A 12,505-nucleotide genomic window follows, 5' to 3' on the forward strand; every position below is an offset into this window, starting at 1 on the left:
GGGGGCACAGGTGGGGGTAGCTGCTGAGAGAAGAGGCAGCTTGTGGTTTTGTACCTTCTCTATCGCAGGGGCAAAAGCCACATGGCCCTTGGTAATGAGGCCAGTTAAGGCACTTGCACAGGTTCTCCTACTTAATCACCACAGCTATAGAGTGAAGTTTGTGCCATTATATCCATTTTACGGAGGAGAAATGAGGATCCAGGAACTTAGAGGTGGAAGTGGTTTGCTGTTGTCATATCGGTTGTAAGAGAGCAAGAAATGGAGTTGGAACCCTGACACTGCAACTCCAAGCATATAATTTTCTAGTAATTCACTTGTTCCGTATTATTTTTCCTGTTATTCATTAATGACTCCCATGTACCAAGTACTTTCACATAAATAATCACATATATTTAATCCTCAAAAAAGTCCTCTGAAATCGATTTTATAATCTGTATTAGTTTGCTAAAGCTGCCATAACAAGGTACCACGTGCAAAGTAGCTTAACAACAGAAATACCTTGTTCTGGAGGCTAAAGGTACTAGATCATGGTGTGGGCAGGGCCACGCTCCCTCTGAAGGCCCTCCCGAAGGCACTTTCAGGCCTCTCACGTACAACCTGTTTGGTACAACCTCTGGGTAGCTTCTTTGTGGTAGCATACCCCCTGTCTTCTCAAGTCTTCTTATGTTTGCATGTCTCCAAATTTCTCCCTTTTATAAGGACAGCAGTCATATTGGACTAGGGGCCCACCCTACTCCAGTATGACCTCATCTTAACTACTTACATCTGCAACAACCCTATTTCCAAATAAGTTCATATTCTGAGGTATTAGAGGTTAGATCTTCAATGTATGAATTTGGTGGGGGACACAATTCAACCCATAACACCATCTCCATTTTCCATGTGCTAAAACTGATTGATCTAAGATTGCTGAGCATGGAAATGTCAGGGCCAGGATTTGGAGTCCGCTTTTCTGAATAGGAGCCCACAGCATTTTGCTATTATAGTTCTCCTCGCAAATAAATATGGATTAGATCAGAGCCAATGCGACTGAGACATAAACAATTGTCATGCAAATTTTACATTAGAAATGCAAATAAAATGTAATTACAAAGATGATTTAATCCCAGGCCAGCCTACTCGATGGACTTAAAAGGGCAAAAGTCACAGGAGACTCTTGATTTGGAGAATACAGGGCTTTCAGACCTGCCAGCCTGCTGGGCAGGAAGATTAGATGATTGGAAGCTGGGAGGAGTATAAACTGGTTGTCTGGCCAACGGATAGGTGAGAGGAGAAAACTGGAGACAGGGTGCTAAGTGGGGTCCAGAGAATGCACTGGTGAGGCCCAGTACCCCAACGTGGATGACACCCCTGTGAGATTCATGATCCACCCCAGTTAGCCAGAAAACAAGGCGCAGTAATCCTAAGAAAGGCACTGTTACTGTGGACTGGTTACTAGATTACTAGAGGGTAGAGTGACCAGCACCTTGTTGGCCAGGGACTGAGGGTTTACCCGGAATGGGATTTTCAGTGCTAAAACCTAGACAGTCCCAGGCAAAAGGCATGGTTGTCACTGATCAAGGAGGGAAACCTGGCAGTCTTGTCGTGAACCTGATTAATTAGTAAGTGCGGCCTCCTGGTTTAAGTACCATACTAGTGAGCCAATAATTTGCCATAGGAATCCTTCAACTTCTAGTGGAAATAAGAATGTTGTTAGGTATCCCACCTCATCAGTACACAGCTTCTCCCTCCTAGAAACACACAGTGTACTTAGGTTATATCACTTTCCCACTAGCCCAGTAGGCTGCATTAGGAGATGGAGATTTCACTAAAAGTGAAAATCATAGACATACTTTGGTCCTTTGTTGGTAACTGAAATATATCAAAGGTGAAGCCCACCCTCACAGAAGGACCTTTCTGTTTCACCCCCTTTTCTCCAGTCCCTGCTCTGGTCCCTCATGTGAATAGGCAATGAGAAAAGAGAATTTCTTAAATTTTTCTGACTGAAAAATAACTAAGGCCCTTACTAAAAGCACAGACCCAGTGAGGCACCTGGGTGGCTCAGTCAGTCAAGTATCCAGCTCTTGATTTTGGCTCAGGTCATCATCTCAGAGTTGAGACCAAGCCCCGTGTCAGCTTCACGCTGGGTGTGGAGTCTGCTTAAGATTCTGTCTCCTTCTCCCTTTGCCCCTTCCCACCCCACCCCCGCTCTCTCTCTTAACGAAGAAGAAGAAGAAGAAGAAGAAGAAGAAGAAGAAGAAGAAGAAGAAGAAGAAAAGAAAGAAAAACAAAGCACATATTCAGAGAAAGACTTATTCAGAAGCTCCAGGGAGGAGCCTGAGAAGCTATGTGTGTATGTATTTTAAAACACATATATACATAAACAAGCTACCTAGGTGATTATTAAAAGTAGGCAAGCCTTGAGAACGCTTGACTGGGAACTACACCAGTAGGAGACCACACACCCATCCTCTTCTCAAAAGAAAATGGGAGATAGCCCCTCCCAATTCCACAGTCAGGATGCATAGAGGGGATAGGAACTGGAAAATACTAGTTTCTGTTCAATTTGCCTGCGCCTACTTCCAGAGGCATGGTTTTTGTTTCCCACCAAGCACACCTAGGAAAGAGAGTAGAGAGCAGATAGGATTTTTTTTTTCTATAGTCTGGCTCTGTAGATCTTTCTGACAGCAATGTTTTTGGCAGCCAAAGAGAGCTAGGGAAGGAAATGGGTGGTGTGATGTAGGGTGCTAACAGAACCTCAGCACACAGCAGGTTAGAGAGGCCTCATCTCTCTCCGCCGTGCTCTTGTCTGTGTGGAGGAGGAGGAGGAGGGTTCCAGATTGTTAACCAGCAGCAGCTGGCAGCTTTATTGTTTTTTAATTAAATAACCCCCAGCCACATGAGCACACACGAATCCCCCACCTCCTCCTCCTCATGAAACCTCATTAAGCAAGAGGACTATAATTAAACCCGAATCCACGGTTGACACTCCTACCATCAGTCTATTGCTTCTGCGTCCGGCTGTGGGCAAAAAGACAGCTCTCTCCTCCACATTTTATGGGCAGAGGACAAATAACAGGGAGAGGCCATCTTTACCTGTCACTTAATGGGCAACTTGGCCCTTCCTTCAGGGCAACCAGATGTGCCTTTTGTCCTTAACCACCTCCACGGTGGATGGGTGCCCATCAAATAAAGAGAGACATCTGCCCGGGAGGGCCAATTTACCTCAAACAGGTGAGGGACTTTGATTCTAAGAGCAGAGGAATTTTCCTGAGGTTACTTAGCGGTGTGTTTGGACCCAATATGTCAGGACGATTTCCGTATGATTGGAGGTGATATGGAAAGTAATAGCCATCAGCACTTCAAACATATGCCTATCTATGCCTTCCCAGAGCATATGGCTACACAGGTGGCTGTTTTTCTTACCTTGCCCCTCCTTTTCTTCCGCCCCCCTCACTTGGTTGGCCACATCCTGTACCTTAACCCTTCCCAGCAGTCTCTTTCCTCCGGGTCTGCCATTCTTCTGTTTCTGAACTCCCTTACACCCAATGTCTAACTGCAGAGTCTATCAGTATGTGGTGGCTCTTGTCATCGATATAGGGAAACCTGCTCCTTAACATAGGAGCAGACTCCTTTAAAAAATCTCCTACATGGGCAGAGGGGTGAGGGAGGAAATGAGCACAGAAAGGCAGAGCTCTTTTCAGATGTAATCTATCCTGAAAAGCCAAATTCCTCTCCCCACCCCCAGCTTGGGCAAAGCCCTGGTAATATCGTTTCCTGTAAAGCCCTCAAACCCAGTGAAAACGAATTTATCATTTACATCATTTCTCTTTGTAGCTCTGACAATTCATATTACCCCAGAACCTGACATCTCCACTTTCCTCCAATTGATAAATAATCTCTTTTTGATTTCTGTAACTGAGAAACATCATAAGCCCAACATACAAAGGAAGATTCAGTGGTCGTTTATTTCACATGTGAGCTCCTTGAAAAATTGAGTCTGCGTCACCATTTGGGCATTAATTCCTGACACGCCACTTATCATATTTTGATTGTTTCCAGGAGAACACCATATTTTAACTCTTTGGGAGTAATTTAACTGATCAAATACATGGCATCTGGTTGTTATGGTAACTAAAGTTCTAAAAATAATATAAAGAAAAGACCACCTTTAATTGAAATCACAAGAAGTTGTTATGGTAACTGGAATTTTAAAAGTAACTAGGTTAAACTACATTTCATTTTATCTAGCACTTTACACAAACAAATTCTGATTAAAATATCAGGTTTAATTTAATCAGTTAATTAATGTCACTAAATGTCATTTATCTTATAACTCTCATTTACATTCACTGCTGAATTATCCAACTTGCTAATTTATAACCATTCTGCCTTCAATTTAACATTCTGGAACCTGGGGCAAAGTGTGTAGTGAGAGAGTGGAGCTAGGATTGATTATCAACCTAAATTCTGCCTCTGCCTCTTATTAGCCTCCTGAACCATCCATTTCTCTATCTGTAAGGTGGGGGTGATATTACCAGCTCTGCTTTTGCCATATTATCTGTATGGCTCGCATAAAATTATGTATATGAACATGTTTTGAGATTCTAGAACCTACCACAATGGAACACATTATTATACCATATTATTTTGTCCACACACATTTTGGTTATCCAGTTTTTAAAAAAGAAAACCATATGAAAATAAACTAGAAATGTTTACACTTATAACACTGAGTACGGAATTTTAAGTCTAGTTAATTAATTAAAGAATGATACTTATCATTCTCATCTCCCAGGTCAAAACTCTTAAGAATTGGAGGTGTCTGGATAATGGTAAGGATGGTATTAAACCCTACACTGATATCCCCTATATTGTCTTGCACATAGGAAGTGCATGAAAGGTACTAATAAATTTATATTCATTCACAATGTTTTAGTAGTGGATTCCACATGTATAAGGATCTGTGCTAAGTAAACTCTTACACCACTCAAATTCTCCCTGTTTTGAGAAGGGACACAGAGATGGAAACAAATGTTCTCAATCCAACTTTAGTTTCCATGACAAGAGAGGAATAGATCAAGTCTACAGGAAGATGGGTGGTGTGAGTGGATTTAACAAAGACTTGTTAAGAAGGTAAACCTTGAAGAGTGTGTACCAGGCTTGGGAGTGTTTGGGGATAATGGAGATCATTTCATTCATTGGGAGCAGTGTGTGAAGGCTCACACATGTTCCAGGAGCTAAGCTTGGTGATGGAGAGATAGAGAGAGGAGATAGCAGAAACTAAGACTGAAATATGCAGGATTCTGGACCGTTATTTGCCATTTAACACTATAGAAGCACAGAACTTAGTGTTTGAGACCTGAAAAAAAAAGTATTTGCTTCAAAAATAAAACTGCAAAATTGAGTTTAATTCACATTTAAACATCTACCAAATGTAATGTTGGTCCAACTTCATTAATTATCATGTTTACTACTCCTAAATATTTCATTACAGTTAAAACAATTTGAAAGTTAATTTTTTCTGACTTTGCAAGAATTTCCAACTATGCAAAGTAATTGCCAAGAAACCATAACCAATCTCAAATTAAATTAGCTATCTGTAGCCAAATTTTTTCACAAGCAAAATTACATTTTTTTTTACCCCCAAGGTAGGTGCACGTTAATAAATTTGATATGGTGTTGAGTGGAAGCTGGAGAAGCAAGAGTTCCAAAGGTCAATAAGGTTTTTAAGAGACCAGGCAGTTTTTTTGTTGTTGTTGTTTGTTTTTTGTGACTTAAGGACTTAAAAATAAGAAGAAACGACTAGCAAAACAATGATAAAGACATGGGTGGGTATGAATGTCAGAACAATGATAGCTCACATTTAATGAGGAGAAACAAAAAAAATGTAGAAAGACTGGTGGACTGAAAGGGAGACCTGAGTTCTTTTCTTGGCTCCATTGCCTGGAGCTCAGTTTCCCATGCGCTTCAGCGCCATGGGCAGTGATTATCTGTGTCAGTATTTTTCAAAAGTTCTTGCAACTTCTTCAGTCTGAAGACTAGTGGCTGAGGTCCTGTGGTGGCATTCTCTGGTCTTCCCTCCGCCAGCCTTTGCAACAGTTTTATAATTACCCAGTCTCCTGCATTAAATCCCTTCCTACTTGAAATACCTGGAGTTGATTTGTTGTTCTGACTGAGACCTGAGCAATACACTATTATCACTACAGTTTTCATTATTGCTGGAATTACTCCCCCCTAGTCTTAGGAGCAGGACCTTGTGTTATACACTGTAATATCCCTTGAACCAAGTATGGTGATGTGTGTAGAGATGGCAATGTACCTTTGTGCTGCTTCCTCCTCCTTCTCGGTTCAGGGCAGGATTCAACTGCAAATCAATCTGGCTGAGCCAAGAAAGCAGCTTCCTTCTCAGGGCAGAGTTTCAGTTAGCTGTGACCAGTCAATAGGAGATGGTTTTAAACATGAAATCTATTTTCCTTGCTGACCTAGATGGAAAAAAATTTTTTTTGTGGAAAGAATAAATTAATGCATGAATGTAGAACAAGCTTTAGTTTAACTGTTTGATCTTTTAGGATAGAACATATATCCCTTAGCCTACTGCTGATAGCTGTGGATGCTTTTTAGAAGTAAGAAAAAGAGTTAAGAGCCTAGAGAATCATGGACCATGTTCCTTTCTTGTTTTTCTTCAAGTACAGAAAAGTAGAGAAGAGTTAATGAGATGGGAACTATATAAGTAAGTAAAATGGTATTTATAATAATGATGTGATTTATATAATATCTTGCAAAAGTTATTTCCAGTCCAATCTGCATTTATATCTCTTGATTTGTACATGTCCCAAATATATAAAGGCAGCTGAGAATGAAGAAAAGACTTTGCCTTTGCCTTTTCTTAAAAACTAGAAACAGGGTGTCTATAAGGTGATACTTTAGTTGATGGTTTATAAATGAGGCCTATTAATGTAATGGCTTTTAAAGTTTTTGTTTTTAATCATAGAATCCTTAAACCAGAAAAGTTCCCAAGGGGACTGAGGCTCTACCCTCTGCCTGTACCTAAATGTTCTCAGACTAATGATCATCATTTCCTCCCCTCAGTGACTTGCTTCAAAGTAGTCAATTTTCGTTTTACTTTTATCTTAAAAAAAAACACACTTTTTTTTCCCACTGTTTCTCTATAATTAGCATATATGTTTTTAATTGGCTTATGTTTCCTCTCTCAACTGGACTTTTCTTTTCACTGAGTTTTAAAGGCTAGTTACCCAATCTTGAGTTGAACTTTTCTCATGAAGCCATCATCTTACCTACACCATTTTTATAGCTAGGCCTCAAATATCTGGGCAAAGGTAGTTAACTTTTATGCTGTGTTTATTATCTTTGTTACAAAAGAGTCTAAATTATTGATATTATATAGTTCTTCTTGAAGCAGAACATTACCTCCTTTTGTGGTAAGATTACCTACTTGTGTATTAGCACTGGTAGAATGACTATGTTTTTAAAAGTAACTATCTTGTAAAAGTAAAATAAAATAAAATTAACTATCTCGTGATTTTCATTTTTGGCAATATTATAGCTACTGGTATCAGGCTTGCCCTCCTACACTAAACAACTAGAAAGCAAGACATATTCTTCAGTTATTTCAGACACTGGCAGCACAGGACTATAATCCATTAGAGAAGACAATGTGAGCCCAAGAACCACACTGGCCTTCTATCTGTAGGCACTTCCTGGACTATGGCTCAGGGAAAGGAAATTCAAGCAGAGCAGAGTGATCTTGCTAAGTTGAAAAAGCAGAGATTGGAGTTGGAACAGGCAGAGGCACTTGGGATTTATAAGACAGAGCACTAGAGAAGAGAAGGATATGAAGAGAAACAGCTCCAAAAGTCAACTGCATCTCTACTATGTCCTATTCTCTAAGCCTCTTTTTTCTACATGTTTTAGTGGTTGCTCTAAGGTTTATAATACACATCCCTGACTTATTCTTAATATAGGACAGAAGTAATATATACAAAGTATAATATATAATGTCCAGATAGGGATTATCCCAGGATATATGGTTGGTTTAATGTCTGAAAATCTGTTAATGCAATTCACCACTAACAGAATAAAAGGGGAGAAAGGCAAACTTATAAGCCTCTCAATAGCAGAAAAAAATACATTTTGATAAAATTCAAAACCACTTCATGATAAAACCTTTTAGCAAATTGAGAATAGAAGAGAACTAGCTCAATCTAACAAAAGTATCTGAAAAAAAAAAAAAAAGAAAGTATCATTCTTGGTGATGAAAAACAAACTGTCCCCTATATCAGTGAAGTGAATAAGACAAGGTTGTCTGCTATCACCACTTCTATTTAAGATTATACTGGAAGGCCAAGCCAATGCAATAAGACAATAAAAATAAATTTAAAAAGGCACAGAAATTGGAAAAAGACAAGAAAAACATCTTTATTCAAAGGTCTTATATATAGAAAATCCTAAAGTAGCTGGGAAAAATGCAACTAGAACTAGTAAGTCATTTTATCAAGGTCACAGTGTACAAGGTCAATATGAAGAATAAATCATATTTCTATATAGTAGCAACAAACAACTGAAAGAGGAATTTAAATGTACAATTAAAAATATCAAAGAATATGAAATATTTGTACATATATTTAACAAGCTACGTGCAAGACTTGCACACTGAAAACTATGAAACATTGCTGAGAGAAATTAAAGACATATATGTAGAGGTATACCATGGATCAAATAAAACTTGTCCTCAAATTGATCTTTACATCTAATGTAATCTCGTTAAAAATTCCAACAGGGCTTTATGTAGAATTGGCAAATTGATTCTTAAATTTATATTGGGTGCCTGGGTGGCTCAGTTGGTTAAGCACCTGCCTTCGGCTCAGGTCATGATCCCAGAGTCCTAGGATCGAGGCCCACATTGGACTCCCTGCTCAGTGGGGAGCCTGCTTCTCTCCCTCCCTCTGCCTGCCACTTCTCCTGCTTGTGTGCTCTCTCTCTCTTTCTCTCTATCAAATAAACAAAATCTTAAAAAAAAAATGTTTCAATTTATATTGAGATGCAAAGTTCTAGAATAGTCAAAACAATTTTGAAAAAGAGGAGAAAATTGAGGACTTAAATTACTTGATTTCAAGACTTATTTTAAAGCTACAGTGATCAAGACACAATAGTATTATTATAAGAATAAATATACATATAGCTCAATAAAACAGAATGGAGAGTACATATATAGACCCACATATGATTTCCAACAACGATCTCTAAGTAATTCAATGGTAAATATAAAGTCTTTTCAATCAATGATTGAACACTGAAAACTAGATGTTTATAAAGGAAACAAATTTTGACCCCTTCTCCTCACATCTTTACCCTTTAACTCTAAATGGATTATATTTAATTATTTTTTAAAGATTTTATTTATTTATTTGAGAGAAAGAGTGTGTGTGTGCAAGAGAGCTGGGGGAGGAGCAGAGGGACAAGCATACTCCTTGTTGAGTGGGAAGCCCATCATTGGGCTTGATCCCAGAACTGTGAGATCATGACCTGAGCCACCCAGGGGCCCCTAAATGGATTATATTTTTAAACATAAAAGCTAAACAAAAACCCATAAACTCATAAAATTTTTTGTTATCTTGGAGTTGGCAAAATTTCCTTAAATAGGACAAAAAGCACTAACCATAAAAGAAAAAAATGATAAATTTGTCTTTATCAATAGTAAAATCCTTTGCTTTTTGAAAAATAATGTTGTCAAAATAGAAGGGCAACCCATAGACTGGTAGCTAATATTCATAATACATATATATCTGACAAAGGAATTGTACCACACTATATAAGGTAGTAGCTTCTACAAAAGAAGATATGCAAATGGACAATAAGAAATGAAAAAGAAATCTCTATTTTGCTAGTCATATGAGATATATAAATTCAAAGTACAATGTGATACCACTATAACTCACTAAAATGTCTAATATTGAAAAGACTGACACATTGTTGGCAAAGATGTGGAAGCATCTAAAAGTCTCATACAGTCCTGGTAGGAATGATGTAAAATGGTGCAGTTGACAAAAGATAGTTGGAAGAAAGGCAGGCAGGGACAAGGGGCCCCCAGCCCTAAGAGGAAACCACCCTTAAGCGGATTTTACACCACCCTGGAGGAGCCCGCCATCCTTTCCCATGTGGTAGATAACAAAAACCTGATTGGATGACAGGCTCCTGGAGGGTTAATCAAGTTAAAACAGCCCGTCAACAAGTCCATAAAAACCCCTAGACTTAGAAACTCCAGGGGCAACCCTCTCAGGTCCCCTTCCTCTTCGGAAGCTTTGTACTATCACTCAATAAACTTTGTATTATCGCTCAATAAACTTTGCTTTGCTGCTTACCCCTCTGTCTGGTCTACCTCCTCATTCTTTGAAGCGGTGTAACCAAAGGAGAGGTATTTACCTGAGAAAAATAAAAAAACCTATGTTCATATAAAGACTTATAAACATATGCTTATAATAGCTTTCAAAAAATACAGTAACCCTCACTGGAACAACACAAATGTCCATCAACAGATGAGAGGATAAACAAATTGTGATATGGCCATACAATGGCACACTACTCAACAATAGGAAGGAACAAATTACTGGCGCATACAAAAATCTGGCCAAATTTCATAAGTGATATACTAAGAAAAAGAATCTAGACACAAAACAGTATACAATATATGATTCCATTTGTACGATATTTTAGAAAAGTCAAAGGTAATCTATAGAGACAGAAAAGAAATCAGTGGTTGCCTGGGGCCACGGTAGGGTGTGGGACACAAATTTTAGGGGTGATGGAAATGTTTTGTTTTGATTGTATTGGTTGTTAAATGGGTGTATTAAATGGGTGTATTTGTTAATATGCATTAAATAATGCACTTAAATGGGTTTATTTTGTTGTATGTAAATTTTATCTCACTAAAATTGACTTAACCAAAAGGAAATATTCTAATTCTGTTATCTTCCCAAACTCATTCTTTATCTACTTTAATTTTTGTATGAAATTAATTATTTCATATAGAGCTAATATATCTATCTGAGGTATGAAGTCATACCCGTTATATATACAACACACATGGGTATACATTATATATGGGCATATCTATTGGGGGAAAACTTCAAATCATTATTTTCTGTACTGCTGCATTTTCTTATACTTTTTAAAAAGAAAAATACTATATTGATCTTGCCACATACAACTGAATACCTTTTACTAAAATTAATAAGACCATGTAGATCTTTTCCCCTCCTTAAAGGTATGAATGGGGATGCCTGGGTGGCTCAGTTAGTTAAGTGTCATACTCTTGATTTCAGCTCAGGTCATGATCTCAGGTCTGTGAGATCGAGCCCTGCATCAGTGCAGCCTGGAGCCTACTTAAGATTCTGTCTTCCTCTCCCTCTGCCCCTCTAAAAGAAAAGGTATGAACCTCCAGGAGCTATATTTTTCTCACGTGACTTTCCCTTTTGACCATATCTGATTGGCTTGACCTAGGTCTTTTTAATCAGTTATAGCCTAAAGGACAGGATCACAGAGTAGAACTATGACTGCTGAAGAGCCCCACTCCCATAGATTGGAGGAGTTCCCTTAGAGGAGATGCAGAACTCCTTTTGACCTTTAATAGATGGACTTTCTAAAATTTCATACATATCCGGAAAGGAGCACCCAAAATTTCTACTATTTCATCCCTTGATTGCCCAGAGCACATATACAATTCTAAAGATGCTTCTCCAGATAATCGTACTTCCCAACAAGAAGTAAACCAAGGTAATATCAACATATATACAGGACATGTATATACAGGACATGTAAATATGCCACCACCTTTGAAAACCGTTATTCCCTTAGAAACGCTTTTCTCCTGTACTTTTGTTGTCATTCTACCACTTTTCTCTTCAACTAGTGAATCAAAAAATTTTATCAACATACTTTATATACAATAGTTTGGAGAAAAGGAAAAAAAAGATACAAAGAACAATGATAGCTTCTAATCAAAAGAGGAAAGAGAAAATGGAAAATGGGTGGAATAATTAAATCTTTGGACGCTACTGACGACACAGCAGTGGAAACTATAGTTCTTGATGCTACTGGTGCAACTCCCTCCTTTCTTACCCACTCTGTCACCCTCTCACCTTTAGTCAAAAGCTTATCTTACCTAGTTTCTTTCCTTGGAATAGTTTTGAGCCCTGAAAGACCCTGTTTGTAGTTTTTTACCCCCGGCATGATTGAAAAATCCCAATAAAGTTCCCAAATTCCATTAACATTGTATATAGTAGAAACATTTTTCTTCTTTTTTTAAAGATTTATTTATTTATTTTAGAGCTAGAGGAGGGAGGGGCAGAGGGGGAGAGAGAGAATCTCAAGCAGACTCCTCACTGAGGTCATGATCTCAGGGTTATGAGATCGATCCCTGAAATCATGATCTGAGCAGAAAGCAAGAGTCAGACGCTTAACTGACTGACCCACAGAGGCACCCTGTAGAAACATTTTCTTAAGAGCT

At 38.4% G+C, this 12,505-nt stretch overlaps 1 long non-coding RNA gene across 3 annotated transcripts in view; it reads right to left on the bottom strand.

Annotated features, from left to right (window-relative positions):
* Positions 1–5,420: 5,420 nt before the first annotated feature.
* Positions 5,421–12,505, bottom strand: part of LOC103659779 — a 30,601-nt gene continuing 23,516 nt past the window's right edge. For all 3 annotated transcript variants that reach the window (XR_005837678.1, XR_567618.2, XR_005837679.1), the window contains 2 exons: positions 10,362–10,422; positions 5,421–6,464 (listed from right to left, as the gene is read on the bottom strand). This is a non-coding gene — a long non-coding RNA (uncharacterized LOC103659779). The remainder of the gene's footprint in view (positions 6,465–10,361; positions 10,423–12,505) is intronic.

The sequence above is a fragment of the Ursus maritimus genome, unplaced genomic scaffold (assembly GCF_017311325.1).
Source record: "Ursus maritimus isolate PB19 unplaced genomic scaffold, ASM1731132v1 scaffold_1, whole genome shotgun sequence".
In the NCBI taxonomy this organism is placed as follows: domain Eukaryota; kingdom Metazoa; phylum Chordata; class Mammalia; order Carnivora; family Ursidae; genus Ursus; species Ursus maritimus.